Here is a 16,256-nt window from a genome sequence, read left to right as displayed (position 1 = left end):
TCTTTATTTCTGACTTCATTACCATCTTTATTCCTGAAATTAAAGGTCCGAGACCGACCAAAAATCTTCCCCCCCTTCCAGGCAGACAATTCCTAACTCCGCTTATGCTGCGAAGTAATTTTCTTCCAAAATATGTAAACAAACACTTTGCATTCATTTATACGATATATACGCCATTGAGTCTGGCAACGACTGCACTAGTTTAGTTGAGTTAAAGCTTTGGTGCGTGAAGTATTGAGTTCTATCCACGCATTCTTGCGCTCTGCATATTTTAAGTTATGTTATCGTATCTCAGCTTCGTTTTTTTTTTTTTTTAACTCCTGAATTAGTAATTATAAGGGTCTAGCATAATTTGACCGGATCTAGCATAATTTCGATCAGGTTATGGAATAATTCCGAGCTGTGAGTCTGGCAACGCTGGTAGAGGAATTCAGCGCTACGAGAGAAATAAATTTTGTTTTGCGTGAAAGCAGACGACGCAAGGAACTTGGCGTGGAAGGTATGTATATTTTTCTTTGTTTTGTGTTTAAAATATGAAGATTTAATTAATACATGAACCCCAACTTTTTATTCAATTTATATTTCCTTTTTTTTCCTCAAGTGATGTTTTTAGGAATATACGTAATTATTGACAAATATGTTTGAAATAGCAAAAACGGTTTCTTTTACTCATGGAGAAAAGTTTCTTAGAAAGTAGATTGATTCTGTAATCTCTAATTTTATTTAGTTAATTTATTTTAAAGTGAAAATAGTAGCGGTTACCACGAAAGCACTACAATACACGCTACAACTGCGCATCGATAAGTAGGGCCCTTTGAAAAAATATAGTAGAGTAGGGTAAGGTAAAGTACAGTAAGATATAAATAAGTAGGGTAGGGTAGGGGTTAGCTTAAGGTTAGGTAAGTTTTGATCCATTTTCATAAAATTATTAATGTGTAATTTCTCCTTTCTGAGTAAGTATACCTGCTGGAGCGAGCGTTGTAAATTAACTCGTACATAAAACACAAACCAGTTTGTTCTAGGTGGCCACTGAAAAGCACAAGTGCTTTCTAACTGAGACAGGCCAGGAGTGCAGCTCGAAAACCCAAGTGACAAGGGTGCGTCCGTTGGGAGCAGGCGCGTCAGCGACGTGGAAGATTGAGTATAGCCCGCTCCCCCCAGTGATTTTTAACGAATCGTAGTGATTCTAACGATTCATATTAGTTCATAATGAATCGGAATCGTATGTTATAAAGATGTAAATCTTGTGGTAAGGAAGCTTTAGTAGTAGTAGTAGTAGCGGTAGTAGTAGTAGCAGCAGCAACAGCAGCAGTAGTATCAGTAGTGGTAGTTAGTAGCAATAGTAGTAGTAGTACTAGCAGTAGGAACGGGTTAGAAGCCCCGTACGGGTTGGTTGGGTTCTGTTCTCGATGTAAGTAGTAGTAGTAGTAGGAATAGGGCCTATGTTTAGCAGAAGGGGTCCAGCTCTTTTCTCTAAAAAAATGTTACAATTTTGGTAATTTCTGTTCACATTCGGTTAGTTTAGAGTAGGTTATGTTAGTTTAGGCTAGCTTAGGTTAGTTTAGTTTAGGTTAGGTTGGGTTAGTTTATGTTAAAATAGTGTAGCGGTCCCGCATAATTTTCCGAAAATTGATAGAATTTCGCTTATTTCTATAATGTTAGGTAAGTTTAGGTTAGTTCAGGTTAGCTTAGGTTAGTTTATGTTAGGTTAGGTTAGATTTGGTTACGTTATGTTACGTCTAAGTACTTGCATCATTCATTTCTCCTGTAAATTTTGTGTTTTTTACGTCCTTCTGGACCTCTTGTACTAAACATACTCCAGTAATAGTAATAATAATAGTAGTAGTAGAAGTAGTAGTAGTGACTTCCAGTTCCGGTAACAAAGAACTGGGGGGAGCGGGCTATACACAAGCCGACGTGGGTTATGCGCATAAACGATGATAGTGGAATAGCACACTAACAGGCAGTTATTCCGAAGTTGGTCGTCCACCTAGGTTTTGGCTAAAAGTGTAATAATTGGTTCCTTTCTTTACCAAAGTTTTACATTTAATTCACGTAATAATGCCGAGTGACCGTTAGCGAGTGGAGACGGGTTAGTGCCCCGCAGGGCAGGTTGTTTTCTGTTTTTATTACAGCTAAATGGGAAGAGGGGCCTGTGTTCTAGAAAATTGCTGCCTTGTTCAATTGCTATCACTTACCGTTGCAGTAAACAATATAACTTTCTCCACGTTTCTTTATAGTTATTTGCTTACCACATTCTCTACAATTTATTTTTAGGTTTTTTAAGCCATGACTTTTACTTACTTTTAATGGCTTTTCCTGATTAGCACCAGCAATGTTTTCAAAAACAAGTGCTCATTACATTCCCATAATCCTACCATGAAGTAACCTTGCGCCAAGTAGTTCCCTCCGCTTGCCAAATAGTTCCATGTTTAAAACCGTTTATATAAGAAAATAAACACAACTTTCGCTTTCCTTATACATTATGAAGCACACGAACAAGCAGATTTATTTCTTGCCGGTAAATTTTCAAAATTTTACTAGATACGGACGACCAACTTTGGAACTTAACCCCACTAACACATACAATGCTTTCACTGTTACTCAAGATTCATTTCAATATGCTGTGCAGTGTGCACTGACAGTAATTACTTATATTCACACTGTCATTCCGTATGGAACGGGCATGTCAGCGACGGTGGATATGCACGTAACCGAGGGTAGTGCGAAAAATTTATATCCCATACAACTATGCCTTACATCTAATATAGCTTTACTTCACTCCCGTGGTTCTGCATAATCACTTTACATAATGGCTTGAGTTCATAATACCTTCGTTACGGAGTACTATGCATTACGTATTACGTATTTCTACCTATGATAAATATTATATTAGATGTAAGGTTCCGATATATAGGCCTAGTTACATGTAGATTGCTATTGCAAACTGAATCAACATATAAATAACATAATTGTTTGATGCCTTCCATTTCAAATCAGCCAAAAAAAAAAAAAAAGTACCATCACCATCTCAGATATTTTTGAAACTTTTTTTATAGCAACTAGACATGTTTTTTCAATGACCCGTATTTTTTGTGTTGTCGGAAAAGATTTTCCCGCCAAATAATGGGCCATCAAAACGGGAAGTACAATTTACGAATTTTAGAGGACATGGAAAATCGTAAACTTCGTAGCCTCACCATTCAGCTATGGAAACAGATAGTTATAATTCTTGTTGTGATATGTACACTCGTGACCAAAATTATTGTCGCATGTCTATAAATATGTTGTTTTAGGAATATAATTTGATAACGAATTCTTCCGGTATTTCTTATAATGTTAGTATGTGTATAATCGGGAAAGACATGTATGTGGCAAATTTCATGTCAAAGGAGCAGTAAATAAGAACAATGAAACTTTCTTGTCCATTTAGCAACATTTTGTTTTACTCATTCTAATTTTCGTGTTTGTAATGCTTTTCCTCTGAAATTTACTACGACTATACATTTCCCGATTATACATGTAGTATCAGTATCAATTGTACCTTGCAAAATCATTATCAAATTATATTCTTACAAGGAGACGGTTATAGATATGCGACAATCATTTTGGACATGAGTGTACATAGGGATGTAAATAAAATATATTTTATTATAGTTTGGTTTGCGCATGTATATCTGTTGGTACATAAGTTAACAAATGAACGTCAGTTTATCTGAAAAGTCGAAGTTTGCGATTTTTTTCGAGCACTTGCGGTTCGAATTTTAAAATTCTATTTTACGGTTGGTAAGACCTAGTTACCCGCTTCTCGAAAAAAAAAATTGTATTGCTTCTGTGTGCAACCGTTTTGTCGCAAAAAATTCGAGAAACCGTCAAATTTTCAAAAATCACCTTTTTCGAAATTACCATAATTTAAAATCCTGAAATGTTGTCAAATTGTTCAACTTTACATGAATAATAAACACACCAAATAGCATTCTCGACCAATGCTTCATGAATGAACTACAGCCTCTTGAAGTTAGCGAAGTTTCATTAACTTTAATATCACCGTTGGCAACACTGAAAACAATGAAAGTGCAACAATTTGATGATGTTTGTGGTTCACATTCATTAAATAAAGGATACAAGTTTTTCCTGGCTCCTTTTTATTATTTCGATCAAAAAGGCTCTCTGAAATAATATGATGAGCCTCCCCTACTCCTCCTCCGTTTTCTTAAACCGGTGTAACCTCAGATGAAAATTACGATTAAGAAACAAGTTTTAAACTTACTTAAAATGGTTTTCGGAAACAAAGTTTCACTGATTTTTTCCACACTGCAGTAATTATTTGCTTGCTTAGTGTCTTCTTCGCTAATAGCCTGCAACCATTTCAGATGCTCCAATAGGTGTTGTCGATAGTTACACAACTCGTAGCACGTCGATAGTCACAAAACACTTATATTCACTTCTCTTATTCTCTTCTGGAAACCATTTCAGAAAAAAATTGAAATGAAATATTGGAGTTTTACGTCCCACGTTTATGCCGATTAGGCTAAAGGAGACGGTGATTATGAGAAATGAGTGAAATGGTGAAATGAAGAAAGTGGGAGGAAACGGGAGAACCCCTAGAAAACCCACGAGCACGGTGTTTGTCCACCACAAAGTCCACACGGCGCGAGCTGGGATCGAATCAAGGACCCCAAGCACCGGAGGTGAACGCTCTACCACTGAGCCACCGCGCCTCCTGGAAACACAAAGAACACTTCAATTTCATGTAATTTATGATTTATTGATAATATTTCTGCTATCCATCACTGGTTGTCATATTTGTATGTAACAAAAGTTCATTTTTGCAGATTTCTTAAATCTACACTTTGAATTGCAGAAGCTCGATTTTGGGAAAAGCGTGAAGTTAGTCCATGATGACCCGTTACTGCAATAAAAGCCAAAGATGACTTCGGTAAATACCGCACACTTTCCCACTTTTTTGTTTAATTGCCGAATTCGGTTCTTGGCGACAAGACGAGAGTAATACCCGGAGTTGGTACTTGCACTATACTCACGAATTCTTCTGCAGGTTTAGGGGCCGCGGTGGCTCAGTGGTAGAGCGTTTACCTCTGGTGCTTGGGGTCCTGGGTTCGATCCCAGCCACCGCCAAGTGAACTTTCTGGTGGACAAACACCGTGTGCGCGGGTTTCTAGGGGTTCTCCCGTTTCCTCCCACTTTCTTCATTCCAACATTTCATTCATTAGTCATCATCACCGTCTCCTTTAGCCTAACCGGCATAATTGTGGGACGTAAAACAAAGATTTCATTTTTCTTCTGCAGGTTTAATACTGTGAATCTGTTTTTCGTTTTGCCATGTTGCCATATTCTTATCCCCCCCTCTCCTCAATACGTCGCAGAGACCCTTACCACGGCCGGTTTCACTGAAAAGCCACTGCTTTATCGGACCTGTCTGCGTTTTGGACATCTGAAAGCAATTTTTAAAGTGGAATGCAGCACCATCAGAAATCACTGAAACGGTTTGGTAAATTGTAGACACTTATTTTCACGTATTCGAACCTTTTTCTACAACTTATATTTTCGCTTTTCTTCGAGTATTTTTAGAATCTTATTCATGGCTATGAGTACGAACCGAATCGTGTTTTGTCGTCGCTTATTACAGCAAAACTCTGAGTTGTTTCATAATAATATATCATTCCCGTAAAGTAGGAGATTTGCTCGTTTCTCCAGTGATCACTCTGAACTTCCCTTTGCAGAATAACAGTCCAGTTTAAGCGAAGTCCACATGCAGTAAAATAGAATTTGTATCTTGAAATTTTACACGATGCTTTGCGGTAGCATTTTTTTACACTTTCTTTGTTGCACTTTCATTGTTTTCACTGTTGCCAACTGTGACTTCAAAGTTAACGAAAGTTCGCTAACTTCAAAAGGCTGTAGTTCGTTCATGAAGCATTGGTCGAGAATGCTGTTTGGTGTGTTTATTATTCATGTACAGTTGAACCATCTGACAAAATTTAAGAATTTTAAATTATGTTGTTTTTGAGAAAATGGCGATTTTTGAAAACTTGACGATTTCTCGAATTTTTTGCGATAAAACGGTTGCACACAGAAGCGATACAATTTTTTTTTGGGGGGGAAAGCGGGTAACTAGGTCTTACCAACCGTGAAAACGGAATTTAAAATTCGAACCGGAAGTGCTCAAAAAAAGCACAAACTTCGACTTTTCACATAAACTTACGTTCATTTGTTAATTTATGTACAAAAAGATACACATGCGCAAACCAAACTGTAATAAAATATAGTTTATTCATATCCCTATGTACATACCACAACAAGAATTATAACTCTACATGTCTCCATAGCTGAATTGTGAGGCTCCGAATTTGACCATTTTTCATGTTTTATACAATTCATGAATTGTACTCCCCGTCCTTGATGGCCCATTACTTGGCGGGATTTTTTTTCCGACAAAAAAAAAGTCCCAAAGTTAAAACATGTCTAGTTCCTATAAATAAAAGTTTGAACAATATCTGAGATGGTGATGGTACAATTTTATTTTTTATTTATTTTTTTGCCTGAATTGAAATGGAAGGCACCAGATATCTAATAAGGACATCTAATTTAAGTTATAAACAACTTAAGTTTCTCATTAATTTTTAGTTACTATAAAGATGTGACTTAAAATTTGTAAAATACTGTACATATTTTAATTTTTTGCATTTTCTTTTTCTATAATAGATTATTAAAACACGTGGTACAAAACATAAGAAATGTTTATTAAGTATTGACCTGTTCCAAGAGATCAGAAAAAATGAATACGAGCTGGTTTTGGAATGAAAATGGTGTTCTTTATGCTATGTATTGGGTAGTTCAGGAAGTGAGTATTTATTGAATGTTTTATTATTATGGGTCGATATGCCCATTAAATCATATAGTTGAGACTATTGTATTAATAGAAAGTTGAGACTATGATATTAATAAACTTTCATAGAAATAGGCACTAACTATACATTTAAATAGGAAGAATGGGTCAAATAAAATTTACTGTAGGCAGCCAATGACACCCCAAAATAAACAAACTTTTGTTCTTTATAATATATCGAACGTAAAGGACGACATTGGTTGATTTGGCGCTTTATTGATGCATTTCGAAGGAAAAAAAGAAGCAGGACACGAGGCAATGCTTCGAGAAGACGATCCGCCCAAGAAAAGGAGAAAATTCCCGACGAGAGCTCACGTCGTGGTTCGGATTCCACGTTAATCAGTAGGTTCACGTTTTGTATAGCCTCGCTGTTTACGGGACGTTAAACTCAAAATCAACTGAACTGAAAGAAGAAAATATATTCAAGCTGATGAAGAATTCGCCGTGCAGAATTTTGAAACTGTTGACATTGCAGAATAATGCTGGATTTGGCCCATAATTCCGTCATGGTAATTGTAACATAATACAAAGTAAATTATTCAATAGGTATATTAGATTTCACTGTTTACTTCTTGTTTCACTGTTGTTTCCTTTCCAATTATCTGTGTTGCAAATACGTAGTAATAAGCAGTAATGCAGTGTTATGAATTGCTATGAAGTTATGAATATCCTTTACGTTAGAGATATTGTAAAGATAACTTCACAGAAGTTTACTTTGGGGTGTTGTAGGATGCCTACAGCAAATTTTATTTTAGCCCAATATAGATTCATGCTGAAGAAAAAAATGTTCTGCAGGTCATTGTCTCCGATTTTCCTGAAATTAGGATATATCATTCTAAAAACAAAATTAGACCCATTTTATCTGCATTATACAAAAATAGAACTAAATTAAGCATTTTTTGCAACTGAGACTTTTAGTGACTGTTTGCCATAGGACTATAACGTAACGAAAATTTAGAGTTTTGAAGATGACATTTTAAAGAAAATTTGCATCAAGTTTAACCTTTCCGAACTTCTTAATTTTAGGTTGTGCAACTTTTTTTTTTTTTTAGTTTTAGTGATATTAGTACCTATTTTTAAGGCTTTTAGTACGTAATCATCCGGTTTCTATTTTTGAAATGCATTATAACCCGTTTAAGTAGATTAACCTATTTAGATATACGGCTTTGCGTCCAAACGTCCTGCTCCGGTATCACAGGGTGGTATAGGAGCAGAGGGCTGGTGTTATTTATCACTAGCCTTTAAGATATATATATAAGTGAGCATAGTGAGAAGGACCACATATAGTTCTACCTTATTAATTTATACAGTATGGTGCTAAATTCGGTGTACGAAAGCAGAGGGGTGATTCCTTAGGATTCTAAAACATGTATTTTTAGATAGAGCACATACTAGTTCCTAAGTGAAGTCTTGACCCGACTTTGGTAGGTCCCATAGTTTTGGAGCTGTGGACCTTTAGAATTGATTGTTTTCATGTTTTCGGCAGCCTATAACACGTGAACGGTGGGCTTTTCGCCCTAAGTTTATTGGAACTTTTTTGTTTGTTTTACTCTTAGGAAACAGTCCTCTGCTTTTGTACGACAAATTTAGCGCCATACTGTAAGTATCATTAAAAATATGTAAATATTAAGCTACCCTTAATCTGCACTTTTTTAAAAAAGTTTATATCTCTATTATTTTATGGCAGGCATGCAAATAGCGGAGTTGGGATTAGGGCGCCAGAGTCCAGCGGGCAAGCTCTGTGTCGGTTTTCTACATTATTTATTTACAAATACTGAACAAAAATTCAGAATAAATTAAATCTTTTAAAAGTTTTTTTCTTTTTAACTTTTTAAAGTGAGTTTATCTTCTTTATCTCTTAAGTCGAAGCTGGAAATATAAACCACCGAATGATTTCTGTGTATGAACTCTGTCAAACTCGTAACCCAGCTGAGTTACTTTTCTTCCTTCGTTCAGTAATACTCATGCATCTACAGTTTCCATTTTCATCCTAAGTTAAGTTTATTGTGTTCTGTAATGTCATTATTTTAAGTTTGGATCATAGTTTCAATTCTATATCTACACTATAACTTTATTCAGCGTACCAAATTTGAGTGACAGTTATTAAGATATTTAGTATATAACTTTCAAAAGTATAGGAAACAATGTTTTAGTGTTTTGGATAGCCTGAGGTAAGATATATATATATATATATATATTTAAAAAAAACGCATAAAACGCTTCGTTTGACTTAACCTTGATTCTGAGAAGGAAGAGTCACGCAGTGGCTCCGCTGAGATCCGAACGAGACAATTATGTTTGCATTTGATATGTTATAACTAGATGAATCCCAAAGTTATATGTGCCACCGGGCGGAATATCGTGAGTTACAACATATTTTGTAATGTAAAAACTACAAAAAATTACCTGGCAGAATAGTTTGAACCGAGTCATTTGTTCGGAAACGGTTTTGTAAGTGGAAGACTCGTACAATACGTATCCCATCATTTCCAAGTACACACTTTTTTCGGATAAAAAAGTTTGCCCCAGGGTACTTGCAGGGTCCCAGACGGGGTCCAACTCAAAATTTTCAAATGGAAGGAGTGTTAAGTAGCACATCGTTTGAAAGCTGTTGTAAAGTGAAAGAAAATGCAGCAAGTCTCGACTCTCTACGACGACCCTGTGTAAAATGGCGGAGGATCAAAGTGTAAACAAAAACGTAATTGAAAAGTCCATGGTCACCCCGATAAATCTTAAACGGTGAGACAAATGTGAAAATAGGAAAGGGAGTATGGCATTATTTTCAAAGTACAACAATTTAAGTTAAAACCTCTTGTTCCAGGGTCCCAGGTAGGGTCCAACTAAAAAGTTTCAAATGGCAAGAGGGGTAAAGTATCTCATCGTTTGCAAGATCTTGTTAAATAAAAGTAGATGGAGCAAGTCTCGACTTTTTACAACAACACTGTCCAAAATTATGGTGGGTCAAAATGTAAACAAAAGCTTAATTAAACAACTATGGCCACCTTTTATCCAAGATGGCCGCTTAAAATCTATGTCATTCATAACAGTACGTATTTTTCTCTATTATGTATTTAGAAACAATAGGAAGAGTAAAGAAGAATTGAATTTTGATTCACTGCAACTATTATTTAATTCGGTAACAACACATACGTTTTGTTCTTAATGCACGTTCGTCACGGTTCTCTCGACATCATTTACTTGAATATAACGAATATGCGATGAACACACAACTCTGACTTCCTACTCATACTGCTAAACAAAAGTTGAATACCTTCGAGTATTTTTTCTAATTTTGTCATACATAGTTCATGCATAAAGGACTTGCTGGACCAGTAGGTTGGGGCTCTATTGCAACGTATTGGTGATGGTTACATTTGCATGGCATACGTTGGTTTGATCGCAATACTTCAAGCAATACCAAAAAAAAAAAAAAAAAAACAAGATTGGCGAGTAGTACTAAATCATGTGTAAGTCATTTTAGTACATCGAGCTGCGTCAAACTTTGTTGGTTTGGTCACAGTATTTCAAGAAATAACATATTTATATACGAACTCATTTTTTACGCTGACAGCCTTATTGGATTACAGATTATACTCTTTAATATTTTGTGGATACCTACTGTTAACCATAAACGCAAATACCACATTTCGCTTCTCCAACACTAGTGTGAGCTGGACATGCGTTCGATACATAGTGCGGCATTTTGAACTCAAGATGTTGCGTTTTTAAACATTTCGCATATTTTCGTCACCTACTGTACTAATCAACATTAATGCCAAATTTAGCTTCCCTAGCTTCAGCAGTTTGGTATTCTTATCCTTTCGATATAGGTTTTAAGCAACCATCTTGGATTCAACGTGGCCATAGATTTTCAATTAAGCTTTTATTTACATTTTGACCCGCCGCAATTTTGGACAGGGTTGTCGTAGAAAGTCGAGATGTCCTCCATCTTCTTTCACTTAACAAGAGCTTTCAAACGATGTTCTGCCTCTCACACCGTTTGAAACTTTTTAGTTGGACCCCCCCTGGGACAAGACGTTTTCACTTAAATTGTTGTACTTTGAAAATAGTGCCACACTTCCTTTCCTGTTTTCACATTTCTCTTACCGTTTAAGATTTATAGGGGTGACCATGGACTTTTCAATTAAGTTTTTGTTTACACTTTGACCCTCCGCCATTTTGCACAAGGTTGTCGTGGAGAGTCGAGACTTGCTGCATTTTCTTTCATTTTACAACAGCTTTCAAACGATGTGCTACTTAACACCCCTTGCCATTTGAAAATTTTGAGTTGGACCCCGTCTGGGACCCTGCAAGTACCCTGGGGCAAACTTTTTTATCCGAAAAAAGTGTGTACTTGGAAATGATGGAATACGTATTGTCCGAGTTTTCCACTTACCCAACCGTTTCCGAACAAATGACTCGGTTCAAACTATTCTGCCAGGTAATTTTTTGTAGTTCTTACATTACAAAATATGTTGTAACTCACGATATTCCGCCCGGTGGCACGTATAACTTTGGGATTCATCTAGTTATAACATATCAAATGCAAACATAATTGTCTCGTTCGGATCTCAGCGGAGCCATTGCGTGACCCTTCCTTGTGAGATAACTTTCGTTTTTAAATTTTGCCACACATGCTACAAATAGTAATTTTACAACAATTGCTTTATTTTAGAAGTCCACTGTGTTTGGAGGCTATCAACCGAGATGATTTCAAGGTACGCCGCACACAGGTACTACATAGACGGTACCAAATTTGACCGTAAGTAAGGATGAATCCCAGAAAGAGGAAGAAAGTGTTGTGACTCACCTAGCATTTCAAAGTGTCTTCCTGTGTGATGAACTATCATCAGCCTCCCATCATTAGCGCGCAGCTTGCTTAATTTGCAGATTCGACGAAAAACGTTTTATATAGAGAGAGTTTGGCATAGAGACATTTAGTGTAGGAAGCCCAAAATTCATAGCGTCAACCTAACACCAATTTAAAAATCTAGACTGAAGATCTAATTAATTCTTATTTGACTGTGATTTTTTTTATTGGCGTAGCTCGCTTCGTGTGATGTGTATGGTACTCATTTAAGCTAATTTGCGTGCATATTATGCTGAGTTTTAATTTATGGCAGTTAAATCACACTTCAGATTCTAAAGTAATGTATAATATACCTACTTCGTATCGTTAAATATATTCTTAGATGAAGGTGACAGAGGACTTTTCAAGAAATAGTTTAACTTATTTTGTATGTGTTGAGGGGAGGGGAGACGTAAGTAAACGCATGATTCTGTTGCTTGGTTTTCGGTGATTGGTACAGTCATCTTCTGAGCTACAATACTAGGGTGTGGGGAAGAGTTTGTAAGGTGCAACTCTGTTCGAGCTTTTCTTACAAAGTAAGTGTTTTTTTAAAATGTTATATAACACTTGTTAAAATTGATACACTGATGAGGTGTATATACTTTTCAAACTATTTTAATGTACGGTATGCAATTAGTAGACTTAAATTAATATAGACTTTTTGTTTATGTATTCACATTAAATATATTGTGTACTACAAATGTATACTTAATGTAAAATTAAGTAATTATTACTGTAATTATTCTCAATAAATCTACAGGATTTTATTTTATGTATTGTCTTTTAAAGGTTCATTCCTTTATTTGGCTTTCGGTTTGTAATGTAATCATAAGTAATGTAGGATGGTGGAATTTAGATCATTTTAAGGATAATTTTTCTATTATATACGATAACTCAAGGAAATAATCGATTGTATATCGCATTAAATATTTAATAATATAAAATAAGTTATTTTCCCCATTTATCATGTATAAATCTTACCACCAGTGGGGTTCTGTAGTATAGACACTGGTTGCCCAAGTACTTCACAAGTTGCGGTATAGTCAATGCGGTCTGGTTGCTTGAGCACTGAGTTCAGGAGTGGTAGAATGAATGACTATTCGGAAACAGTGAGTAGCCTAGTGGCTAATGCATCGACACGGTAAGTTGAAATTACAGGTTCAAATCTTAGTCCATTCTTGCAGTTTCTTTCCTTTTGTAATTATGTACTTTAACTTAGTAGAGCTGATTTCTTTATACTCGAGTTATTTCATCATGACTTTTAACACAAGAACGACATGAACCACTTACATGTTGATACCTGGGATGTCTTTCTTGTGCTCTGTCATTTATTCTACGCACTACAATAGCTGTTTTAGTGTTGTGTAAAACGTACAACGAAGAGCACAATTAAGACACCTCGACTGTGAACATCTGAGTGGTCCACGTCGTCCTTGTGTTAAGAGTGATGGTGCAATAAAATGGTTTCATGATGATATGATCACCTTTTACAGTGATTCTTTATAAGAAAAACTCACTATATGCACGTGTTTGTAAGTTTCGTGTATTTTTAATACTTTTGTAAGAAACTGTACTATAGTATTTTTTTAGGAGTTCCATTAAGAATACTTTTCACAAAATGCATGTGATTTGTTCCGATTGTTATTGTTCCTCCATATCATTTTTCAATGAATATTGGCATTGATATAATGTAGTGTGTCCGAGATAATTTATTTTTCTCCATTTATACTGCACAGTGCCCCCTGTGGTGTCGCCTTGTAATATTAAGGGATCCCGGATACATGACAAAATATTTAGAAAATATTTTCTGTACATGATAGAAAATATTCAGAGAATATAAAGTAGACATATCAAAAACATTTTCAAATTACTTTTCTTGGTGTTTTGTAGCAGTAGCAAATGTTAAGAAAATATTAAACTTGTTTCAGACGAATTTGTGCTAACAAAGAAAATATTTACGATTTATTTTTCAAAAATTGATATGTTTTTGATTTGTTATTGTATGTAGTTTCAGAACGTATTTAAAATATTTTTTAACATATTCTGCTTTTCGCAGAGAAATATTTTAAATTCTTTCTGAATATCTTTCCTTCATTACCGCCATAACATCTACAGTTTGAAATACATTTCTTTGTTCAACCTATAAGTTAGAACACTAGAATTTATTTCCACAAATTTATGTGATGATAGAAGTTTCCGTGTGTTCTAAACCGGTTCCATCATACACAGACTTCTACCACCCCATCAATTCGTAAAAATGAAATCCAGATATTTTAACACACAAGAGTTGGAAAACTGTTCAGTATGCATTTCCTTCAGTTCTGAAGAAAGAAATGTATTTCAAACTGTAGGTGTTATCGTGGTAATGACAAAAAAATATTCAGAAAGAATTTAAAATATTCTATGTGAAAACCAGAATTCGTTAGAAAGTATTTTAAGTACGTTCTGAAACTACATACAATAACAAATCAAAAACATATCAATTGCTATTTGAAAAATGAATCGTAAATATTTTCTTTCTTAGCACAAATTCATATCTGAAACTAGTTTAATATTTTCTAAACATTTTCTACTGTTACAAAACACCAAGGAAACTAATTTGAAAATGTTTTTTATATGTCTACCTAATATTCTCTAAATATTTTCTGTCTTGTACAGAAAATATTTTCTAAATATTTTGTCATGTACAGAAAATTTCTAAATATTTTCTGTGATGTACAGAAAATATTCTCTAAATATTTTCTGTCATGCACAGAAAATGTTCTCTAAATATTTTCTGTGATGTACAGAAAATATTCACTAAATATTTTTTGTCATGTATAGAAAATATTTTTTGGTATGAGTGGAAAATATTTTAAAATTATTATTTTACAGAACATTAATTTTTGTTAAAAATAGATTAGAAATCTTCAGAAAACATTTCAACTAAGTACCCAATACATTGTAAAAATATTTAGAAAAAAATTCTTTATTTTAGACAAATGATTTTCAGTGTTATTGGCAAATGATTTTAAAATATTCCATGCGAAACATTTTAAAAACCATTCCGTTAACATTGTATAAAACGTTTCAAATACATTTTCAGTAATGTGTGGAAATGGTACAGAAAACATTCTTTGGAAAACTTTTCTAACGGCGTATAAAATATTTCTACAACGTTTTTAAGTATATAGCGAAAATATTTTCAGTATTATTTGGAAAATGTTTTCAACAACATATGGAATATATTTCCTTAAGGGAAGTAGGATACATTTTCTGAAGGAAAATGATGGTACGTTTTAGAAACGTTTTGAAAATATTTCATTGCTGTGTGGGACGGAGCCATAATTTGCTAGATTTTTATAGAAAAAACCGGACTGAAGAACTAAAATAGGAAGCATAACTCGGTGCCGCCATGTTGTGCAGATATAGTTAGTGATGGACAGGTTTTGTGAAGTGCATCAGTTTGCGAGTTGTTCTTAGGGATCCACAAACAGTTTCGGAGGAGTAGTGCTTTCTCCCTTAAAATGTTCTTATCCTAAAACTATTTCCTTTCGAGTTACGTAAGACCTGCCCCACTGCCGTTTGTTTTCGTCTATGTAGTGGATGTGATTTCGTTTGTATTTATTCATTAGTAACATGGCGGTATTTAATTTCGTTGTAGTTAAGATAGGTAGAATAATGCACTTGTAAATTTACAGTAAGGGCTCCTATCTGACTCCCAAATTGGGAGTACGGCTTCCAGCGGAATGAGTTGAACATGTAGTTTGTTCCGGGTTCCTGCCCCTTTAGGGCAGGGGTCCTATTGTTAGTCAACACTTTGATATGTCCCTTCGGGGCATTGTTTAAACAGGTTGATTTTCAGAATGTGATTCAGTGAATACGAGGGCCAGTTGGCCCTGTTCCTTTCTGTCCCTTTTCCTTTCGTTACCTTTCATAGAGCCGATTTAAAATGGTAAAATCTGAATGTTGTCTGTGTATATTTATTAGTATAACATGTATTAATGTAGTGTGTAGTATGGATGTGGCATGTATGTGTTCGTAATGTAGTAAACATTTTCTAGTAGTAGTAATTGTGGTAGTTAAGTGATGAAACAGTGTGTGAGATAATTAAATATGGAAAGTGTAGTATTTACTATGCGATAATTTTTATGATTCCGTCATTAAGTGAACGTATACACAATATTTGAAAGTGAACGTAATATATGAAAGTTAATTCCGTGTACAAGGTCACATTCAGTGGTTCAAGGGTTGATTATATCGTGGCTAGCCCCTAGTGTCAAAAGTCAGTACTAACCGTCATTCTTATGTCGATGTGCTTAGTGATTTAGTTTCCATGGAATTGACCTTTCTTTTCGTAATAAAACCTAGAAGGTATAATTCACAGCCCATATGGATGTACAGTTAGGTTAAGTGACCCAAAATTAATATATTCTGAAAATTACAACATTCTGCTTAGTCTAGAAGTCGAAATATTTAAGTAAATAAACAATACGTAATTTCTTAACAGAAGTCGGGCGA

The 16,256-nt window shown here is 35.0% G+C and overlaps 1 long non-coding RNA gene across 1 annotated transcript; it reads left to right on the top strand.

The window, feature by feature from the left end:
- Positions 1-392: 392 nt before the first annotated feature.
- On the top strand, positions 393-12,666 carry LOC145676682 (uncharacterized). Its single transcript, XR_014129425.1, has 3 exons — positions 393-499; positions 6,724-6,862; positions 11,583-12,666. It is a non-coding gene; the product is annotated as an uncharacterized LOC145676682 (long non-coding RNA).
- Positions 12,667-16,256: the final 3,590 nt, after the last annotated feature.

The sequence above is a fragment of the Thermobia domestica genome, unplaced genomic scaffold (genome assembly GCF_964235325.1).
Source record: "Thermobia domestica unplaced genomic scaffold, izTheDome1.hap1.1 HAP1_SCAFFOLD_292, whole genome shotgun sequence".
NCBI classification, from domain to species: Eukaryota; Metazoa; Arthropoda; class Insecta; order Zygentoma; family Lepismatidae; genus Thermobia; species Thermobia domestica.
This window is presented reverse-complemented; position numbering and strand designations above follow the sequence as displayed.